The following is a 24,013-nucleotide window of genomic DNA, read 5'->3' on the forward strand; positions in this document are numbered from 1 at the left end:
GAAGGGTTAAGGCTGAACCAAAAGTTATCTATGTTAATCTCCTATCTCCTCTCATGCTGGATAGGAAGACATCCCAAAAAGTACTGACATGAAGGAAGAGGAAAGATCTGCTCATCCTCAAGGATGTGAGGCAATGAATTACGTTCAACAAGCAAAGCCTGACTTTAAGTAGGGGATATAGTCTGTAGCAATTATATAGCTCAATAACAAATTGCAGAAAATAGCCTGAAAAAGGTTTCATTGATGATTCCTGATCATTGCCTTATGAACTTTCAGGAAATAGATTACCTTGGCTCGAAGAGTGGTGAATCCATAGAAGTAGAAACAATATGCACTCTACCAGATCCATCTTCACGACTCCAAATGCTCCTTTTCTTTGCATTCCAGCATCCCAGATGGCAGATCTCTTTAGCACAGTTTACACCTTTCAGCATGCTTACTGAGCTGGTTTATAGTTTTTGTCTTCTCTTCACCATCTCCTTCTTTCTTAAACTCATTTAATATCTACAATGATGGAGAATGAGCTGACACGATGCATGACAGTATACACGTACAGGGTGAGAGACTGAACTTCAGTTTGCAACCTTGTTGGCATATAGTCCATAGCATCTCATAAAAGGTCATTATAGCTCTCCAGGTTTTTCAATTATTGTTTTAATTTCTTTACTCTGTTTATTACTTTGTTGCAGCAAGGGATGTAGCTCTGATTATCTTTATTGTAGTGTATTTAATAATAAATACACTACCTTCAGTTCTCTTCTGTAGAACAGTTAAAATAGCTACAGGGTATAGTCGTAGTCATCTTGATTTAAATAGAACAAGCAAGGGGGTCAGTTCATATAATCTATGAAGCACCAATCTGTGACCATTTTCCTTAGATAAAATGGTCATATTTTTTTTTAGTCTTAAATAAATCATTAGTGATTTCATCATCTAATCAAAATAAGGCATTTATTCTAGTAGTTTCATACAGACACCAGTACCTGTAATTCACCTTCAGTTATACTTGACACTTAGGTCAGCAGCATCTTCCATTGTTTCATGTCAGCACTGACTTGAAAGTCAGCAGTCACCTTTTTCACTTAAATATCTCAAGGTTCGTTTCTCACAAGTTAAGAGTTGTTTAGTCCTAGTGTTCTGGCCATGTTCCAATCCAGCTGATTATATTCTTCCAAAAATTTTCTTTAAAGTTCCAGTTATCTCTTTCACATTGTCTTCCGAAGTACTGTTATGTCATATTCATTCCATGAAATGCCTGATAGTGTCTTGCATCTGAACTGGCTGTATTTGACTTATGAATGAAGTGTTGCTGTAGATAAAGGGTTGTATCCACCACTAGCCTGTGTCATGTGTGATATGCTGATTCTAGGGAGGGTATTTTAAATACAGCAGTAGCGAAACAGAGTCTAAATATTCATGCTTAGAGTATAAAATGTGTTGTGAGTTTTCCCTCTTTTCACCAGATTATTATTTACATTAATCTACACTCTGAAACCTGCAGTTTTATACCTAACTCGTTGTGCCTAGAATCTTCACTAATAGTAGAGAAAAACAAGGAAAATCCTTCTACAGTAAGGTAACTGATACCAGCATATTTATTGCTTGCACGGTTAAAAAGAGATTTTTTGATACACCATTAAAATTCATACCTACAAATTTGCTATGCTGATGTTGCTGGTTCCTGTTCCTCTTGGCTGCTGTTGAAATACAGGGGCTACAAACTCTAAAAGCCAATTTTTTAAATCTGATTCTTAAAGATCAGAATTTTGATTTATCAAGAGTTTAAAAATAATTCAAAACAGGGCTTTGTAAGAACTCTTAGGGAGATTTTAAGAAATATTACGAATATTTTTCCCTGAGCACTTGGTTTATGCCCATAGCCACTTCCAAAAGATTACAAAATGCATGATGGGGATCAAAATACCTGGCTTTGGGAAACTCTGTGTACCTTTTAGGAGGTTATTTTCCTGAATCAATATTCTGTTGAAAATTACTAAAAGTTAGTCATCATCTGGGCATTTCGTATGTAAGAACAATGAAGTATAAAACCAGAATATAGTATAGATGTAACTTTTGTCTACAAACCAAAACTCCAGAGCTGCATATCACTTCAAGATGTTGATGTAGTAACCAAGTATCATTTCTTACCGTATCTGACTTAAATTAGTGCACTTTTGAGCAGTACTTTGTGACATGAATATACGTTTGGTTGAAAGAATGAGTAAAGACAGTTTGTTGAAGGGAGTTACTTGTTTCAGTTTTTCACCTGTTGATAAGCTGGCTTTGAGGTATCTCTCCTGTTTGTTTGCAATTGCAGATTCTTACTAAATTGTTAAATTGCAGCAGAGCATCTTGTCTGCATTTTATAAATTCACAGCCACTCTACTTAAACACAGTTCTCACCCACACAGAGTTTCATTTGCACAAAAGTCATAGCAGCAGAATATCAGCAGTTCCCACGTAAGTGACAGCCCAAGCCTTTAGTTCATAATATTGAAGAGTTTTCCTAACTTGCAACGTTTCCTGAGGGAATGTCAAAGCTGGCATACATTTCTGTGCCTTTCTCCTAATTTTTAACCTCTTAGTACAAACAAAAGCTTGTAAGGCTTTTTAACAGGTGTTTTTTTGCCTGGGAGTATGTGACAGAGGTAGAAAGCCAGAGAACTGTGATAAAAATTAAACTCGGCATTTCTAACTAGTCCTAGTGAAAATGCAGCAGGGAATAACAAATCCTCAGTGAAAAGAGCTAAAGGTTGCTTAATTAAACAGGATTGCAGAATTAGATTTAAGTTTAAACTTGAAATTTAAATGAATTTCTTGGTGAGGAAACTGTGACTACTTCTTGAATGTCATCCTAGATGATTTTATTTTTTTTCCAGGGCTGGCATGATATGTCATTGTATTTTGCTTTAAATCCGAGTACTTGTCGTTTGTTTCATGCAGAAGGCTTCAAAATCTCAGGGAACAGGCTTCCACCCCCCCCCCCCCCCCCCCCCCCCAGATTTTGGAATTGTCTGAAACAAGAAGTATTAATTTGTGTTTAGAGACTGTTACCTGGGTTGGAAACACATAACAGAAAAAGTCATTAACATCTTTGTGGGTTATAAGTATTCAGTTGCCGCACTGAGTTGAGTTTGAAATGTTTAATATATATCAGGTTTTCAAAACCTGAAGTAACAGCAAATTTCAGAGAAGATCTTGGATATCATTGAAATCAGTGACCAAGGTTTTAGAAAAACTCGTCTAGTCCAGCACTAGTACTACTGGGGAGCAGGTAGAGATAAACTCTACCCTTGAAGAAAGGTTCGGTGCAAGTATCTGAAAACAAATATGGTGTCCCTTGTCCGAGGGGTTGCATTTATGATTTGTTGTCTCCTTTGCAACTCAGGAACTGTAGATTTCCTTAGAAATCATAATTCTACCAATTTTTAAGACTATCTGGTAGAGTTCTGAAATAGATCAAATTGCATTGATAAAGCTTTCATTAGTAGCTTGATGACATTAATCCTCAGACACTATATTGTGGTTCAAGGTAAACAGGATTAAGTCAGCTTTTAATATCTTGTCACCTGAACATCTGTGACAATTGTCATCTGTCCACATTCTAATGAACATGAATCTCTACTTCGTTTTCTTCAAAGACTGTGACAGAAAGTTTTAAGGCATATTGGACTTCATGGGTTGAGGTCCTTGGCATAGATCTTCTGGCAAAGGGCCCTGAGGCACTTTATCTGAAAATACAGAAGTGATGCTGACTGGGGATGTGGCAAGGCCAAGGTGCCTTAGGGAAATGATGGTTCAGTGCTTCAGCAGGACAGCTTCCCTTGGATGATGCCAATTAAGCTGTAGCTGTCATTTGAAGTTGCTGTCTTTTGGATTGCACCTCCTGTGCACAAGCAGGAATCAATCAGTTTCTTGTTCTGTTATAAATAAAAACGAAGGTTTGTGGGTTTGTAAATATAAAACTAATGAATAAAATAAATCCCCAAACCCAAAACAACTACGTACACCAAATGTTGCCCATTGCAATTATTTCTTGGGCTCTTTCAGCAGGTATTTAAGTCAGTTATCTCCAAAGTTTCTTGTGCTAGATGAATTAAACTAAAGCCACCACTTAAACCTTTGCAAGACAGTGAATTATTTTTAAATTAAGGCAGTATCAATAACCAAGCATGTAAAAAGCTATAGTATAATCAGGTTTATTGTTTCATAATAGGTTTATACAAATTATGAACACCAGAGTTTTATTAATGGGATTTTTAATTATCCACTGTAGTGAAGAGTGGTGTAAAATATCTAACAGCTCTGCTAATTAATACCGGGATTCAATGGTGGTTAATTAAGGGCAAATGGGACAGGGCTAACACAATCCACTTTTGACTATGATGAATAAAAAGTCAAACCAATAGTGTATTTCCAAATTAACATGATTGATAAAAAGTCAGCTCGGAGCACAAGTCATTCATCCTAAGGGAGCTGCAATTGGAATGTTTAGAGGATACAAAAAAAAAGAACATGTCTACTGGCCTTGAAATAAAAGTAAAAGCTTCAAAGGGCTAAAGTACAGATTTGTAAACTTGCTTTTAAATATATAACTTTGTGCACATTGAGTCTTTTCAGATAGCTTTCATTTCCTACAGCTTTAAATAAAGCTGACATATGACTGAACAGTGATCTGTAATATATTCCAGGAAAATTATCCATTATTTAACTTTTTTTATGTATCGGGTATTCTGAACAGAACTTTACATACTTAAGAAAAGGAAGTGTTGGGGGACAGGGACATGGAGGGGAGAGTAGCAGTTTTCCAGCAATTGGTTTATCAGCCTGTCTCTCTGTGATCTTAGCAGTGTGTCTTATTCTGATGGTTGTTTGTTCATTACTTGCTCTCCTGCATGTGGCTAAACATTTGAAAACCGTGTTTAAAGTCTTCAGAAAGTTAAATCTGGGTATGTATATCCCAGAAAAAGCCTTCAAGGTAGAATGCAGTGTTAGGTGCTGTGCTTATGTGAGCTAATATATGAGGATGCTGAGGCAATTCAGCAAAGGGTATAAAATAGCATACCTGCTGTTCAAGGAGACCCTAGCTGGAGATACACAGGCGGTTGTGCAGGATCAGTAGAAATTCTGAGAATAGCTGTGGGGCTTCAATCTTTCTCTTCCCACCTGTCTTTTTTTGCCACCTTGCCCAGGACAGCAGGGAGCCAGTCCCACCTGCTCAGCTTTCACAGCCTGTAGCTCTCTCTAGGTTCATGCCTCCTATCTCCTCTGAGCTGACTTTGAAAAGCTGATTTCTTTTTATAAGTTTTAGCTTGGAATCCCAGACTGGTCTGGCTTGGAAAAGACCTTAAAGGTCATCCAGTTCCAAACCCCTGCTGTGGGTAGGGACACCTTCCACTAGACCAGGTTGCTCAAAGCCTCATCCAACCTGGCCTTGAACACTGCCAGGGATGTGGCAGCTGCAGATTCCTCAAGCAGCCTGGATATATTGGATATATTTGTGTGGGATGTGTCAAGAGGTTTTACATAATATGTAAGGTCTCAAGTTTGATTTTTCCTTTTCTTAAGGAGGTTAAAACCTTGATTTCCCATGATGAATACCTTAATGAAGGTAAAGGCTGCTTTTGTGACTGCTTCTAGTTGTCCTGTTACAGGTGTGACAAGTAATAGGGGTAGAGAGTACCTAGGGCAAGAACTCGGATGTCTGAAAGTGGTGTTATGAGCAAATATTTAAGAGAAGTTTTTTTCTGGGGGGAGGGAAAGTACAAATGAAATCAAGGTTAAAATTGAAACATGCAGAAAAACATTTTAGCTTTATGAGAAAGAGAGGTCTATGTATGCTGTTTGATGTAGAGTGAGCATAATTTGCATAGTTGAATATGAATTTAAGAACTTGGGGGTTGGAAGAAATCTCCTGAAACATATTGCCTGGTCCTCTTCTATCTCAGGCAATTATTTCACATAATCTTTCACAATCGACCATATTCTAAATTCAAGCCAGGCATGTTTTTCTACCTTGGGATGCTGTTTCTCTGGTTTCGTTCTCTGATGGTTAGAAGTGTTCTAATCTGCAGGCTAAATTTATTCATGACCAGTTTATTTTGATTTTGTTCATGGCTATTTATTTCTGTTCTAGCACTGACTTTAGCTTGATTTTTCTCCCTTGAACAAGTATTTTTATCTGCAGGCTTTTTCTGACTTTTCTAAACAAGGCAATTCATGCAGGTTTCTTGTATTGGATAATATGTCCCTTCATCATTATCGTAATATACTTTTCTGCATCTCTTCCAATTCACTTTTGTACACAGGAATGTGGAAAGGGCCTTGTCAGTGCTTTGTGCAGTTCTGTGAGTATTTTATTAATCTCCACTGGAAATGTACTGATTAATGCATCCTACCTGCTATCATATGTGCCATTTTTGGAAGCTTATCTGTATCCCCCTGCATGTCTTTTTCTTCCCCTTGCCCCTTTTCAAATTGCTGTAATGCTGGTTTAGGGTATAATTTCTTACTAGTCTTTAGCTGTGTAGCCTTCACTGAATTGAATTTCACCCTACCTCTATCCCTTTACTTCTTGAGGTTGTTTCATTCTTTATAGGTAATACCGCAATCTTATGTGTTGACATTGTCTCCTTTTTGTTCCATTGTATTCTTACCTTTTTAAGTGAATATCATGAGGAAAATCATTTCCTAATGATAAAGCATAAAGTAATGTTCGCATTACTTTAATTTTGATAATGGTACAGCAGATATTTTTCTTTTATCATTTAGTAAAATGTAACTGTGGGGAATGGGCTTCCCCATGCTTTGTATTTCAATAATGTAATAAGAGTACATTTCTGAAGTCAATATTTGCTATAGTATTGTGGAAAGATAATGTTCATGTTACTGGCCAGGTAATATGTCATGAGCAGGTTGGCTTTTTAAAAGTTTAGGTTTTATTATAGCCAAAATGTAACAGTACATGTATGAAAACTATATTAGCAATAACATTTTCTTTAATTAATTTTTCAATGAATGAATTCCTATTAGAAATTCATTCTTACTACATTGTATTATGTTGTGATGCACTTTGCTGAAATTAACTTGAAGAGCTGCTCTCTGCAATTTTAATATTCTGCTGGGTTTTCCATTCTCGAAAACTCATTATTATACATGTACAAAGCTGAAAAGAAACAAGAGAGAGGCATATTGTGTGAATAACAGTCAGGGAAAAGAGACAGCTGGCATGATAATTTTCTAATAAAGCTTAGAAAAGGCTGCTGTGTCTTGAAAAAATGAAAGAGTTTTGAGTATTCCTTTTATTTGGATTTGCTTTGTGCTAAAAAGTTCTGAATTCTATTCACACCTTTTATGAATATTAACTGAAAAACAAATATATCTTGTCACATCCTTCTACTTGGTAGGTGCAAAGGAATCAGTGGTGTGTATCCAGAGGGGGGATGGTATTTCTTGTTCTTATCTGCTCTTATTCTACTCCAACCAGACTGTACAGTTTGGATCTCGATAAATAGAGATCTTGTGAATCATGAACAACTTAACTATCTCTGCACCAAACTACAGCCTCTAATAAGAGTATATTTCTCAATTCCTCTCACATTTAGGGGCAGTACTTAGAAGTCCACTATCAGGAGGCTGTGGCACTGGTCCTTGTTTTAGGAAGATACTGGACAGCAGTCATAGTAGTTAAACATTTTGACTGTGACCTTCGAAGTCACACAGATGTTGTTGTAAGCAAAACTTATGTCTTTCCAGATATGTCCGGTGTTTTAAGACTTGGTGTTACCTTCTTACAGGCTTTAAACTATTATTTAGAAATAGAGAGAAGTATTTACAATTAATTACAAACTTATACACACAGCTTAGAGGCAAATTAAAGTGAAATTTTAAAATAATATGAGATAGACAAGTTAATCCATTAAAATAAAATTTGAAGTACCAATTCTGTGCTCACTGCTACCTATTAGCAGTAGATTGCCAAGACATTAGACACAATTCACTAAACTGCATTTCTGGCTGGTCTTGCATTTTGCAAGGCTTTTGGAATTTTAATGAGTGCAGTTTTGAACACATTTCTTTAACAGTTTTTTTTAAATCAATTAATTTTTGTTATTCATTGGCTTGATATATTGTTCTAATGTGTTGCCCTGATACTAAATTGTCCTAACTCATCTCTGTTTTCATCCATTCATCCTTTTTATACTATACAATATTATTGACATTAATGAAGTTACTGCTAATTTATGCCACAGTGAGGAGGGAATCAGGCTTGTTATATCTGATATCACAGTTCATGGGAGAATCAGTTAATTGCATTCCATTAGTAATTGATGTAGAGGAATATGAAATAGTAATGTTTTGTAAACTGCACATTTAATAGCCCTTAGTCTCAGTAACCATAGGGCTGTAGGTGTTAGAGAAACAAAGGTCTTCACCTATAGATGGGACTTTTGCTGTTAGATGACAAGCACAGAGAGGGTTTTTGAATGTCACAGTACACAGTCAAGGAGCATGTGACATTGATACCAAACTCCAGATATTTACCTGACACTTAGTTTAATGATTAAATTATTAATTGTTCCCTCTTCTCTTACACTAAAACATTGGCAGGTTGGGTTTGGCTTATTTCATTCATTTTTGTCACTAATTGAAATTCTTTAACTCATTATCCTGTTCAACATGCACGTATCATAGTGGGCTGCTGTTGCTGGGCTCAGGTTCCCAGAACCCTATGTAGACCCAGGGTTGTTTCAGGAGATTCAGTTATACAGGTGGAAGAACCTAGCAAAGAAGGTCAATTACAATTACACACCTGCTCCATTGGAGGTAAAGTTTGAATGACCCAGCAGGAAAAAATATCTAATAAGAAAATCAAGAGGGTTCAGGTTAAGAAGCAATTTACTTTAAATCAAACAGTATGGGCTCTGTTCTGCTGGGAGTGGGTTTCAAACTCCCTGCTTAGGGCTGGAGTCAGAAAACACAGGTACAGAAGGTAAACAAACATCAGTACTACTTTCTGCTTCTTGCCCTGTAGGATTACTGCATACAGATTCCCATGGTGATAAAGAACTCTTCTTTACCTTTAGAAATTCCATTCATATATCTTTTAAATCTATTCCTTAGTTTCATTCTGTCTACTCTAACAAAATGTTTAACTGGGCTGTGATGATACCAGGTTTTAGGGCATTGTGGAAGACATGAGTTTCGTTTGCAAGAGCATACAGAGTTTGAACACAAGTCTGTTAAAGGGGTGGCTTTGGTCTTTAGAAAGCCATATTTGGGGGACTGCCTTTTGTGTTTGATAGAATTTTCTTTTTGAATACTCATTGTTTCAGCAAATTTCATCTGAAAACATACTTTGTGGCTGGTTTTGAACAGGTATACTTCCAAGCCTCCAATTCCTTTGATGCTAAGATGTCTTTGTCAACCCTAGAGCCATTCCCATGTCCATTTATTTCTTAGTCTTTCCTTCTTAGCAGTTTCACCACTGCTGCACAAAACATCCTCAGACGTTTATTGTACATTGAAAACTAATTAACTTCTTAATAGATGGCACTGTGTTAAAATACAGTGCATATAATCTGTGCAATGGAAGGTATTTTGCAAAATCAGGGGGCTTTTACATTTCAGGTATTTCCTAGTGGTGGCTCTATAGAGGTCTTTTGCATCTTGGAACACAATGAAAATAATCAGCAGCCTATGAAAGGCTCCAGTCTACCCAATCAAAATGACACAAATTAACCCATTAGCCCTAGTTCCATTTCCTGAAGAGTATGTGTGAGTAACATCCCATGCAACTGACATTTCCTCTGTGCCATCTCCTATTGATAAGTGTAATGAGCCCCCTTACACAGGAAGGTTGAAAGCACAGTTGGTGTCAGATTGTCTGCCGTGATATCTAGTTCTGGAATCATTTTGGTTATTATAACTGTTTGCATGAGCTTACAGTGTTGAGGAGTCATGGCTGTGACATGCTTGAAATAAACGGGACTCCTAGCTTCCTTCCTAGGGAGTTTTCATCTGGAAAATGTCTTTAAGTAAAACAAGTATGAGGACTGTGGATGAGGCTTGGCTGAGAATGGAAAGTCAGGGCTGAATGTTGAATTATGCTTGACACTTCACAGAACAAGCTAGCAGCTGAAGCAATTGTGTACTCAACGTATCTCCTCCCCACTTCATGGCTTTACCATGTATTGCTACCCTGAACTCATGGCATGAAGTGTGTGTTTTAAATGGTGTTCCTTTTATTCCTTTTGCCCAGCTAATTTTAGTCTTTGCGTTTGAGTGACAGTTTATTTGTAAATTAAGAATAAGTGTGAGTAAGAAGGAATGGATAGCCCAGGTGATAGGTAACAGATACATAGTCTTTCATTTGTAGCTTGCCAGTTCACATTTGGCTCGGGTTTGTATTGACAGAAATTCATTATCATCTGATGGTTGTTTGGGAGTCTGTGTGAAAGGAACTGATGGTATTCACATTCAGAAAAACAACAACAAAAAACAAAACCTGTCACAATCACATTCTTTTTGGCAGCCTCTGCGAGCATGAGGATGAACTTCCCTCTGACATCTTAAAGCAGGCTTTCCAGATTAGGCTTCAGGCGAATTGGCAGGATGATATGGAAATTTGCAGATACTGCCCAAGTTTTATCTATCCATTGTCTAATCAAAGGACCTTAAGCCTATAAATGATGAGAAACAGAAGTGGCTTCTGTGTGGTCTCTATCTTTTGCTCTTTCAGGTGCCTGATGTGGAATTGCTGCCCCTGAATTACCAAAGAGTACTGAGGATCCACAGCAGCTGAAAACATAATTTGGATGAGCCACTCTGGCTTTAAAAATATTTATCTGAAAGATTTGCCCTTGGGCAAATGTAAGTCTGCCAGACAGAAATATAATGGAGTTATTTTTGTCCCTTAACCTTGTCTACAGTGTGGTAAAAATAACTGCCAAACGCCAGCAAACTGCCAGAATCTTGTAGCAAAGGTAGAGACCAAATCTCTCAGCAAAGCATTTTTCTACTGTGGTGATATTTAACTTAATTGGGAAAGTGCAGTATGTCAATATGAACTTTTTCCCACCCCCCTATTCTGTCTCTTTCTGAGACAGTCATACCATTTCATTTTAGCAATACAGAAACCTTCAACCACTAAAGGATGTGCCAGCCAAAAACCATCACTGCCAACAATTACATGCTAGATGTGTGTGGGCAATAACATATGCACTTAAAAGGACTGAAAAAGAAGGTAGACATGGTTCTCAGCATTTTATCTGTCTTGCGTTTCAGTGTCTCCCTAAAATTAGAATTAATTTCAAACAGCAAAAAAAAAACCCTAGGGAACAGAACATGTAGGAGCCCCATGATGAGGCAGGAGACTTTGAGACCACAGTGTTTTTACTTTTACAAGGGAATGCAGAAGCAGACCTGTCTTTATTACTCCTTTAAATAATTAATGTTTTCAGTATATTTCAGGCATTGATTATCTGACCAGTTGTTAATGGACAAAGCTAGAGTGCCTTATGGTATTTTTATTTGTACTTGAGGTCTTTAATAACTTGAGCATATGTTGATATACACGTAGGTACAAAAGTAGGATTTTACTGGTGACTGGAGTGTGACATGACTCATCTCCAACATATGAAAAATAGACAAGATGTATTATAAAGGTAGATTAAATGCAAAAAAAAAAAAAAGGAGAAGCAGTGTGCAGGATACTTCTATGCTTATATAGGAATGAAAATGAGAAGCTTCAGAAGGTTGTTGTCTTTGATCTACTGAGGCGTGTTCTATTGTTTTGCTGTGAATATATTTCACCTGTGGTCCAGCATTGGCTGGATTCCCTATTGTCTGCTGAAAGTGGCCAGTTTGTATTTTGGCCATTCAAGATCTAATTAAAATACATTTCTACTCTTAAATAGTTCCCACCTCAGCTTCTTTAAGTTATTAGACAGAATTGTACTTTATATTAGTTCTTATGCTAGGATAGGGGGAATGAAATATCATAGTCCCAACTTTGCATTTTATACAAATAAACTAAATATTCTTATGTACACCTATATGAGTCTTAGCTTTGCTTCTGTGGATCAGATGGCTGTCTCATTCTTTGGATCTATTATATATCATAGCCACTAAAGGAGGTAGATTATTGGCTTGGAATTTCTTGTACAAAGAGTGTGTAGTTGCCTGTGTATGCCTTGTCTTTCTGGTCTGAGTACTGAAAAAGTCATTCTCCAGGCTGAACTGGGGAATAAAAACTATTAAAACCAAAGGATGCTCTGTGGAGTACTGTGCACATTTTCTACCATCTATCTTCATATAGGGTGACTACCCTTGGCAGAGGTGCAGAGAAGGTCAGTGAAGAAAAGAACAGTCATACCAAAAGAGCTTTATTTGTTTATTCCAGTAAAGTCTGAGAGATGGTAACTTTTACCCTATAAACGTATTGTAGGATTGATTTCCAAGAGGGGAAATTGGTATTAAACTAAACCCAAATGGTTAGCAGTGTCAGTGAATGAATTTAGAATGGATATTAGATGTTTGAGTACTGGAGGACAGAGGTTTTGAAACAGCCTTCAAAAACTGGGGGAGATAGTTGACTTCAGTTTTTGAGGCAATCATGAGATGGCCTAGATAATGTGGTACCTTTAATTGCTGGAAAATTGACTGAGTCAGGAAGATGTTTCTAATCAGGTCTATAGGCCCAGAATGGGAGAACAGCAACTGAATTCTGACTCCTACCTTCTCTCTGATGTGCTCCACCCACAGATGGTTATTTTTTCTTGTATAGGTCTTCTGCACCAGAAAAAGTAGGAACTTAGGAAAAAAGTTTAAGATCTTGCCACAAGACAGGTTCCTGACAACCTCAGCTGTTTTGTGGGCAGAAACAGCAGTTGCTATCTTGTTCTGGCTCTGGCTATGCTCAGGTTCCCCAGCTGCAGAGCTTGCAAGACCTTGGGAGAAGGTTTCTACTGGGGGCATTGTAGATCCTGAGACCTGAGTTTCTGCAGTGGTAGAGCAGGTGTTGGCCATTAAGTTGTTGATTGCTCGGTGTAGATGTTGCCATTCTGTCTGTGCTTCTCCTCCCCCTGCTATTATAATCAAACAAATAGGGTGTTATTTTTTCAGAACATGTTTGCTTGGGTTTAGCTCTGGTTTTAATGCCAGAGTCATTTTTAGCTACACACATAGCAAAGAATACAAATTAATAATCAGCATTCAAATGCTATGTAATTATCTATCATGTGTAAAGGTTTAGCATGTGCTGAAGGTGTTTTTACATTTCTAAATGTGAGGTTTTCTGGGATTTTTTCTGCTTCCCTGATTTTTCTGGATACTGCTAGTATTTATGAAACTGAGGTTTTTATATCTTACGTTTGCATTTATTCTACAGTTCTGCCATATGTTTGCAAAAGTAAAGGCTACCTTTGGAATTCATAAAAGTATGGCAGAGATCAATAAATTTCATATATGGTTTACTGTTGCAGCTTTAAATTCAAGCCAAATTATATTCAGATTGTGTCTTTATATCACCATTTGAAAGAAACATTTTGCCAAAGATTTCACAAATTGTAAAATTTGTTCTGTTATTGGTAAAACCACAGCTACAAATACATTTGACTTAAAGCTAATGGTTTAAGAGGTTTGTCAGTATCATTCAGGAGTAACACTGAACATCAGTCACATAACTGGGAGTTATTGATAAATAGCTAAACCTGTAACTAAAATGTGCCTGAAGATCTTCTTTGCTGGCTTTGATTGGAGGCACAGCGTTTCCCCAAAAGATTGCATTCTTGATTTTTATGCTGCTGGATCAGATGATTCGGTCACTTATAAGCTCTCTAGTACTCCTATGTGGCAAACAAATGAATGTTTGAAAGTAGCTGTAGTAAAATGGCAAAGCTGTAGCAATTTCATCATGGTATGGATCAGAAAACTGAGGTTTACATGTGTCTCATTTTATGCAAAAGTCTTTTTTAATGATGGAGTCTAATCAGTGTGTATTATAGTTACTTTTGTATTACTTAGATCCTTGTTATCAAGCTTCCTTATGATGATTAACTGGAAAATACAGCTCTTGTTTGCTCCTGACTTTACCTGGAGGTGTAAGACGGTGATCATTTTTATACTTACGGAGGTTCTTGGATGAATAATTTGAGACTACTGAGTAGGTGCAAGAACATCCACCTATTCAAATGTGATTTAAAATAGGGCATACTGAATTTTGGCTGCTGATAATGAGTCAGTTTTTCCACTCTGTGATTGTATTTATGCAGAAACTAGGTCAAAAAATATTTGAGCAAGACTTAAAAGTTTCAATGAATTTTTGTTGTTGAGGGCAGATTAAGTTTTTGGGCCCTCACTTACTGGTGAATGCAGCCCTTCTACTAGTACTGATACTATGGAAGCATCTCAGCTTTCTCGTCACTGAAACATGGTGCTTTATCCAGCTGAGTATTTCAAGGTTTGCTCAGGTACCAAGCCCTGTTAGAGGAGAGGGGGAGCAATGTTTATTAATTTGCAGGTGAGGCATGGACTATATCATTCTGTTGCCCACATGGGACCTTGTCGAAGTGATACATCTCTAGCTGCAAATAGAGAACCCTGGACCTCTCTTTGGCTCTGACTTTGTCATTACCGTCAAAGGTAAGTAGTTGTTTTGGCACTAGTGCAGATGACTGAAGGGTCAGCTTGGCCATCTGTGACTCATGTGTTTGATTATATATTCTGGTTTGGTAAAATCCTGTCATTCTTGTGTTTGAATACAGTTGGCTAAAAGTATTGAATTAATTTTGTCCTGTTTTATACGAACCACAAGGTCCTGATCAGCAAGATGTTGCTAAGTTGATTCTTCCCAGTCATGGCCAAGCATTTTACAGTCTTTTGTAGTTAAACGTATCTGAGTAGAGAGAGAAGAACATTCCCACACTCTCATTCCATGGGGGCCCTTTAGTCCTTTGTCCTGCTGATTTCTATTTTGAAAATAAATTGGAAAAGTCTTTCATAGGAAAGACTTTAGAATCTAAAGCTTTTGGGACTTCTAGTTTGAGAGAAGTGTAGCTTTATTTGCCTTTAAATAATAAATTTTATTTTTTTTTCTCTTTAAGTATTTATAACAAGTGAGACTGGGGTTTACAATATGTTGTATAGAATTGCATTTTCCAGAATGTCCTATTACTTTTTAATCACTTCATGCTTTAAAAAAGTGGTAATATAGAATACTTAATCATTTCGATTAATGAAACAATATTTGTGGAACAGGCAACTCCTTTCTATGAACATTGGTTTATAAGTTATGTATCCAAGAGCTGTGTGTCTCATGGCTAACGCTTTATCCTGCAAATTGAAGAGGAAAATAAAACCTGTTAACTAAATACTTAAATATATTATTTTTCTTCTGAATTTTTACAATGGAGCTCTCCTCCTTGTTTGTCTAATGTTTTTAAATTCTTCACTATCAATTTTTTTACTGTATCTTTTTTTTTGTCTTAATGTGATAGTCTCAAAGCATTTAATTGAATTTGTTTTTATATTACCTGGAAAAGTGACTTTTGAAAAATGGTATTTTAGGAATACCGTAACTAAGAGCTCATTTCATAAGACCATTACTACTCTGAAGTGCTGCTGAGATTGAGCTTTTAGTTCCTCTACCTTTGGCGTAAATGTAAGAGATGAAAAGAACTTATTCAAAATGTCAGAAATCAAAATAAGTTACTAGAAGTATTAATTTACTAGCACAGTTCCAAAATGTAGTCATGTATTTGCAGTTTCCCAGAATAGGGTAATGATTTACTTTTTAAAGGAGGAGCAACACTGAAAGACCCCAAACATTTAGTTGAATAAAGATTGGGGTTTTTTCAGTGTCAATACATGAAGATGTTTTGCTAATAAACAGATGTGGAAATCTGTCTTGCTTGTCCACTGGTTATCTGTTGCCGTAAATAATCCTGCAGATACTGGAAATAAAATAGATCAATTCTGGTTCCAAGGACTTCCTCACACAATTACCATAGAGTCTCTGGAGAATAAATTCTGGAGAGAGGGTTTGCATAATACGAGTAGCATTCTGGACTTTGTAAACTTATTTTGTTCTAGTCTCTTGTTCTGGCTTGGATTCTATTTTCCTGATCTGAGTATTTTTTCCTCAAGCAGTGAAGGTTGGAATCACAGGTTCTCTATAAAGTCAGCATCTGTGTAGCAAGCGTGAGGTGTGGAAAATAAAGAAGTAATGCAAAGGTGATTGTTGTTAAGATGCTCTTGGCATTCTTGGCTAGGATTTTATTAAAGCTTATTCACTATACACATATCCATCCTCCTGACTGAACCCAGAAAATGTTTCTGTGTTGGCAAGTTAAGCCAATCTCCGATCTACTATTGTATTGATGCTGAGTGTGTGTAGGGTAAAGATTTAAAACCATATCGGCATGATTAACAATAGAAGGAAATGATTTAGGCCACCAAATGCACCCTTGAATTTCAGAGCAAGTTCATAGCCATTCCCTTTTTGAGGTCAGAAATGATAAACAATTTTATTACTGTTTTAATGGGTGCTTCAAGTTTTTAAAGGTGGAATAACCAGCTGGATTGCTTCCCCCCAGATAAGAAGGTGACATATACCAGGAGGCATTTGGTGTGGGGCTGCCCCACAGTCTTGGGTATTGGTGTCTCTGTTTAGCCTCTTCTTCTTGTAGAACTCTGGTTTTGGTGGATGCTGCTAACTCCCAGAGATGCTGCATCTACCTGCTCCATGTCCTGCTGCTGTTTAGTGCCTGCCTGTGTACTGGCACACGTGTGTGAGCCATGGGCTATGTATCTCTGATTTAAAACCTGATGTAGTTTTCATTCGTGCTTTTCAGGCTGAGTAGGTTTCTAGCCCTCAATCCCACAACCATGAATGAAATGGTCTTCTGAAAGTCTACTCCTAATTTTGTCAATGTTTGTCCTTTATCAAAAAAATACTGCCTTGATTAGCATGCTGCTCAAAAGGGACCAGGGACTTAAAAGTAATATGAACAGTGTGATTCGGACAGCACACTGCGAGTGCTGTGTGTGGAGGCTTTCACAGCGCCTGCCTGCAGTAGAGAGAAGAGCCTCGCTGCAGAGAGAACAGATGCATTTCAGAGTCGCCCGCCAAAGGGAGTATATTATGCTCCCTTTTTAAACTTTCCCAAACACACACCATCTGTTTCGCACTAGATACTTACACGGTTTGATCAAATTAGAAGTCATGCTGAAAGGGAAAACTGAGGTTAGCATGGACAGCTTTCTTAAAGCTACAGAAATCATGGCTCTGTGTGAAACCTTGACTATTAACCTTGGTAAACTGGATGAAACATTGCAGCTTAGGGGTGTTGCCAATCGTACGTGTTCACTTATAGCCTCAATCAGAGTACTATTTCTGAAGTCAAAGAAAATATATAAAATGACAGCAGGAGAAAGCAAAAATGGTGGACAGTACAAAAAGCTTATAAACATGAAGTAAAAGTACTGAAACAGATGTTGACTGGTTTGGAATAGCTACCATTAGATATGCCTGACTGCAGAAACAACCTCTGAGAACGCTGGAGTTCAAAAATCTACTGGCACAGATTGATAGGACCTAGTCCCAAAATTTGTGTTAGGGAAGTCACCTAGCAATCGTATAACAGGGTATGAATGAAACCCAGACAAATGGGAAGAGCTTCAGTATATTGCAGTAGAAGATGAATAGTTTTTATTATAGGGAAAGAGAAAGGATGGAGGTTTACAAATCTTTTGCAGGTTTAGCAAGGCAGCAGTCTTGTGCCTGTTTCAGTTCTGAGCCTCTGATTTGCAAAGGTATTGAGTTATTCCTTCATTCCACATTAAGAAATGCGGCTTGCATAGCTGATGTGATGAGACTCTAGGAAAATTCATCACTTCTGAATATAAAGCTTAGTTTTTTTTGGGTGTGTCTTTTTAATAGCTGTGTTTGAGTTTAGGTCTAGCTCTTAGAGGTGGGTGGTTTGAGCCAAAGAGAGTTTCAGCCTGTACATAACCCATGCTCTGTGCTCCCTGGCAGGTGCTAGGTGCCAGCACATGGATTTCTGCAGGCAAAGTTTTATCTTGGCTGCACTTTTTACACACAAGCTGCTGTGATGCTGTAGATGGTGGGATAAACCTGCTAGGAATTGCAAAGCTGGGAGGAACCCTCTCAGCAGTCCTAAAAACCTAGGCCTAACAGTTTGTAGTGAAAAGGATGTGGTACAAGTCATCTCCTTTTCCTGAGGCAAAACAGTATGAAACCCGAGATACAACTGAAGAAAGCATTATCAAAAACTTTGGGGTTTGATGTGTTAAAATTGTTGTACTTGGATCTGAGGCATAATCACAAAGAACATATGTCATAAATTATCTTGCTTTGAAGTGTTGTCTAGTTTGAGACAATTCTAAAATAAAACTGTAGACTTATAAACCACTTCCAAAATCATGTGGAAATGTCATGGAAAAGGCTGTGTTTAAGACATATCCACACCATCTAAAAGCAGGAAGTGGAAGTTTTTGAGCATCCAAGATCCAGTTATCTCAACAATGTTTATCTTCAAAATGAAGAGTTTTCTTGGATAATGATCCTATAGTAACTGCCGGATGTGGCTATTTATTTAACCCAAACCTCCAGGTTCTATGAAGCTCATTCATAACTTAGTGCAACCATTCATTTAATGCTTATTTTATAAAAAGAAAAAAGTCCTAGATTGAGATATGCTTTTAAATCAGAAATGTTTATATTGGCCCCTTTTGGCACAAGTGGGACACAGCTGGTAAGGCAAATTTGGAATAATATTTTGACTGATTCTTTTGATGAATCTGTCCTGCTTTGACTCTATTAGGATATTGCTTGCTTCTTCCTCTTACCCCGCGTTAAAGCCAGGCACAAGACACCTTGCAAGTTTCCTTATTACATATGTAGAACTTAACACAAACCAGCCAGATACACGGGAGATTTTTTGCCCATTCATGACACTTTTGAAACCAGGAGGCACTGCAATTTTCCATGAAGCATCTCGATTACATTCCTATACAAGATAACACTTTTTAAAGATCATTTCACAAGCCTACACTGACATTCCACATAAGCGGAATGTGATGCTGCCAAGCCAGATAATCTATACAGCGAAGCAATACAATATTGGTTCATACGACTTTGAAAGCAGAGCTGCTGGAGTTATTCCTGGCCTATGGGCTAAGGGAATTTAGACCAGCAATGGTGCCAGGATATTCTTTGCTGATGAGGAGTTAGTTTCAGATCCTCATTCCCATGATAAATTTTGATCACTTTCATATAGTTATGATCTAGGATATATAAATATTACAGTGACATGATGGGAAAAGGGATTGGCGAAAGAACTGCACACATCTGTCAAATTTTTATCTTTACCTTGAATTATTTTTGAATTAACCTTTCCTTTAATCTATAAGCGCCTTGCTTGAGGCAAAACAGTCTTTACTTCACAAAACCATCTGCCTGGTTTCAGAACTTTCGTATCCATGGACAGACCTAGAATAAGGCACCGTGCAGCGACAGTTATTTGACAGGAGTTTTGACAAATTGGGAGATAAATTAGATGAACATAAAGAACATACCATTGAGTGCTGAGTGATATACTAATTATATTTTTGGGCTTTATAACTGAAAACCAGCTAAGCCTGATGAAGTCACCAGTCACCCTGATTGGGAGATGCATTGAGAACACTTCATACTTTCTGGAAGTTTGAGTCTAAAGCTTAAAGAAAAAAGGCATCAGGCTAAAACTTTGTCTTGAACTTCTCTATGCATCAAATAAAGAAGTGAGGAGAGGTTCAAGAAGGTTCTCTATCAGGCAGCAATAGCTGCATAATAAAACATCTGCCCTCATTGTTGATACTGCTGTCACTTTGATAGTACTAAAACCAAAATCATCTAGCTGTAGCAGAAATAAAATCTGACCTTAAATCTAGTGCAGAATATGTCAATTCTTCTTAATTTTCTTGTATGTCTTAAGAGCATGTTCTCCAGAATCCCTTTCTGAAGGCTAGGGGAGAAATACATTGTTTGCCACACTTTCTGATTATTAGAGCTAAATAGGAGAGATCTCCCCTGTTCTTCTTTCAGAATAAGTGCCTAGTGGGGTCAAACACAGCAGTGTGAAATGTTGTGGTGCTACTGGTGAATGCAGTAGAGAAGTAGAAGTAGCTGGTACTAGATGGAAAGTGTTTGAACTGAAAAGTGCTAAAGTCAAGATTGCAATACAACTGTAAACTGAGCATATCTACAATGTTCATATCATCTATCCTTTGTAGCTGAGCAAGTCTTTTCTATTTGTACAGCACCTTGCACGATAAAGCTTTCGTCTATAATAGGAACTTCTAAGCACACATAAATAACAGTAGGCATTTCTGTTTCTCACTGAGCAAATTTAACTAAGAATGCTTTCTTCAGAAATGCAATATTGAGTGAACAGACCATGAAAGCTGTCACTGGGCTTTTTTCTATACTCTATCAGGTTTTATGTGCTGTTCCTGTAGTACTGGGTTTCGTTGTAACATCTCACAGGGGCACTTTTCAAAGATACACCCTGTTTTTATTTGCAATTAGAGCTGATATCACACTCCTTAAATAATGCATTTCATAATTTAAAGCAGACAGGGAAAACGACACAAACATGAACTGAAGTGTATCTCTACACCACTCCTGCAAGGAAGCTTAAAATGATGCTATTGTTATTACTTTCATTGCTTAATCAATGTACCAAGTACAGTAATCAAATTTTAGATAGGGGTTACCAAAAGAGTTCTCACTGAAAATTGCTTGCAGTGTTTGACATTATGGGTTTGTTTATAACCTATCAAGCAGTTGGCAAAACATGAAAAATGCACCTATTTGTACAATGCTTTCCAAATAGAGTATTTTTCCAGATCTTTAAATTTTGCAAACCACTTCTATTTTAGGAGAAAATATAGTGCTGGAACAAAATGGAAAGAGAATGAAAACTCTTAAGTATAGCTGCAGTCAACATGGTGTACAAGTCCTTATCCAAATGTTGCTAGGACAAGGAGTGCTCTTTCACTGTTTTCGTAAAGATTTGGATTTTGGCCATTAGGGTAAGTTAGAAAATCATTTGTTTAGAAATGGTGCAATGTCCTACAAAAGAGGAGAAAAGCATGAGTTGGGAATCCTGTTTGTCTCCTGGGTGGAACAAGGACCTTTAATAAAGCACTACATTCAAATGCCAAAGACTTTTGAGAAAGTGCAAATCTGGATGTAAATAGTTTGAAGTTCTTCTTGCCTGTCCTAATGGTAATTCCAGGTATAACATTTTCTTAGAGGGAAGGGAATACAAACAGCAGCATTATTAAAACATGAATAAAATATCAGAGGGTAGATTCTTCGCCTGTTTACAAGTGTCTCAACTTTGTTAAAAAGAATTTACATTTTATTTAAATCTGTATTTTACAGTCAGGTTCTAAGTTTGCAATGCTTAACTGAATCTCATTGCCATACTCAATGTTTAGTAATGTTAAGCAGCAGCAGTCTTACACACCCCCCTCCTCTCCCCACTCCCCATATTTTTAATGCCTGGCATGGAATTTGCTCTCTAAGATTCTATGAAATATGTTGAACTGATCAGGGTTCCCTTAAGGCAGCATTTCCAATACTGTTTTGAAAAACATTCATAAGAGCAGGCAGAGCACACATAGTTCACATAATTTATTGGTTTCCTTCCTTAGTAATTGCCCCTTGGATCTTATAGCTTCAGTGCAAAATCCAAAGCTGCTCTAAGAGGTCACTGTCAGTGCTTTCCATGGAATTAAGATGGGTTCGATTAAGCTATTTTGCAAACAAATTATATACTACTTAGTGCACATTTGTGTGGTATTTCTTGTACTTACATTAGTGGTCAATTAATAGAATAAGAACCCCCAGGATTCCTGTTCTTCAAGGAAATGTACCCTAACTTGCTGAAACCTATTCTCACCAACCAAAGCAGTTTAGGCAAATGAGCACAACTGTCTTTAAGAGTTAAAAAGGACTTGAAGCAGAATTTGAGCAATACTTCATACTGAAGTCAGTGAACTTGATTTTAGTAAATGGGCATTGGGAAAGGAGCTTAGGATTCAATTCCATATGTGGCAGAAATTTTTTGTGCTTAATTATCATATGCCAATATTGCATTGCTAACAAACCTAGATTGCAGTGTATGGGAGATGTAAACACTTCTCTAGTAGTTAAGCTTTTAAAGTTTCTTCTTTTTCTTTAAAGTTAATATAAAATCATAGTGTTCTCACCTGCTCTGGCAATAGCATTCCCATATAGATCTGCATTTTGCTCCTGTGGATTGTACTCAAGAATCAGTCCCTTTTCATTGCCCTTCAACCTGTCACAGTGTTGTTAACTGCTGTGGCCTCTCATTTAGGCATCTGCTGGGCTCAGATGCTGATTATCTGGGAAGAAGTTTTCTTATGGTAACGTATGAGCTTTCAGCATCCCCGTCTGTTTTACCTTTTTTTGTGTCTCTGTCTACTTCTTCACAAAAAGCTGATTTATACAGTATTAGCATTGCTTTCCTGATGAGTTCTTGCGTCACTAGTTTCTTTTAATATATACCAGTCTAAGTTTTCTCCACATTGTTATTTATGAATGTAGAATTCTTCAGTAGTTGGAAATATATTAGCAAAAATTATAGGATCTTCATAGCAAACCACACCTAATACAGCATGCTATTTCTCTTACAGCATTCTGAAATGTTGAATAAGGCATAATAGAGCACTCTCTTTTCTTTGCCGCTATACTGCATCAGTTCGTGATGAATGTTATAAATGTGAATGTAGCCTAAAGAAAGCAGACACCCGTAATGACTGAGAATAGCTAGGCGGTCCTACAGGTTATGTATAACAAAAGGAATCGATGTAAAAGTTGCCCCACTAATTTGAGTATCATACAATAACAGTCCAGCTAATATGCTACTATGTTAGAGTTGTAAGAGAAGAAAATGGACTGTGTGTGAAAGGTATCACTGATTTGTACTAAAGGATGTTAGAGAGTAAATTTTTTGAGAATAACTTGGTTTAGGGAAAGTTTTGCTGAGTTCAGACTAATTCCTTTGTAAGTGCCATCATTACTACTACAGTGCTGTATTTTAACAACTCTCAGTTTTGTTACGGCTGTGAACCTTTCATAGTTTCTTTGTCCTTAGGATGTCAGACATGAAAGGGAGGCAGTGTCATGCTGTTCATGAATTCTAGGTGCCTTGATCCTTGATCGCTTTGTTAAATCATTAGAGGGAGGTCCCTCTGGGAATTATCAAAAGTCTCTGAAGAGTCATTTATGAAAATGAATGTACCTCTCACATAACATGTATCACTTCCAATCTTGTCTAGAGTTAGGCTTCTCTCTGAAATGTTTCTGAATGTTAATCAGTAATCAGGGCACAGACTGGCACATGCTGCTGGGCTTTGAAGCTATTCCTATCATATGACTTGTTGCGTCCTTAGTAACACTTCGCATGATTTTCATACGTGTCCTATTAGGCTTTCTTGCTTAAAGGCTTTAGATTTCAGCAAAATACTTGACAGCACCCAGCAGTTGGATGTTCTTGAGAGTTTCACATTAACAAAGTACAAGGTGTCACTTGACAGCTCCAATTGACCAGAGGATTGAGAAGTGGGTTATGCCACTTGTCTCTGTTGTAATATCACTGCAGGGTAGCTTTTGCAAATGTCGGTGCATATCTGTATTTCCGAGGCTGGAAGCTGTTATATTGTACCCCAGCTATTCTCTCAATTTTCTTGACAAGAGACATCCCAATATCCTATGCCATCTGCTGTTCTGTACAGCTCTTGCCCTGGAGGGGGCAACTAGTTTTATCGGGATGTAGTGAATTTTCTTTCCTGAATGAAGGAGTTGGGTTTGTTCAGCCTAGAGAAGGCTTAGGGGAGACCTTGTAACAGTTTTCCAATACGTAAAGGGGGCCTACAAGAAATTTAGAGGGACTTTTTACAAGGGCTTGTAGCGATGGGA

General features: G+C 37.4%; 1 protein-coding gene across 1 annotated transcript in view; it reads left to right on the forward strand.

Moving 5' to 3' along the window:
• The window catches only part of AGBL4 (AGBL carboxypeptidase 4), a 952,894-nt gene that overhangs the window by 271,536 nt on the left and 657,345 nt on the right, over positions 1-24,013 (forward strand). The window lies entirely within an intron of this gene.

The sequence above is a fragment of the Melopsittacus undulatus genome, chromosome 6, assembly GCF_012275295.1.
Source record: "Melopsittacus undulatus isolate bMelUnd1 chromosome 6, bMelUnd1.mat.Z, whole genome shotgun sequence".
In the NCBI taxonomy this organism is placed as follows: domain Eukaryota; kingdom Metazoa; phylum Chordata; class Aves; order Psittaciformes; family Psittaculidae; genus Melopsittacus; species Melopsittacus undulatus.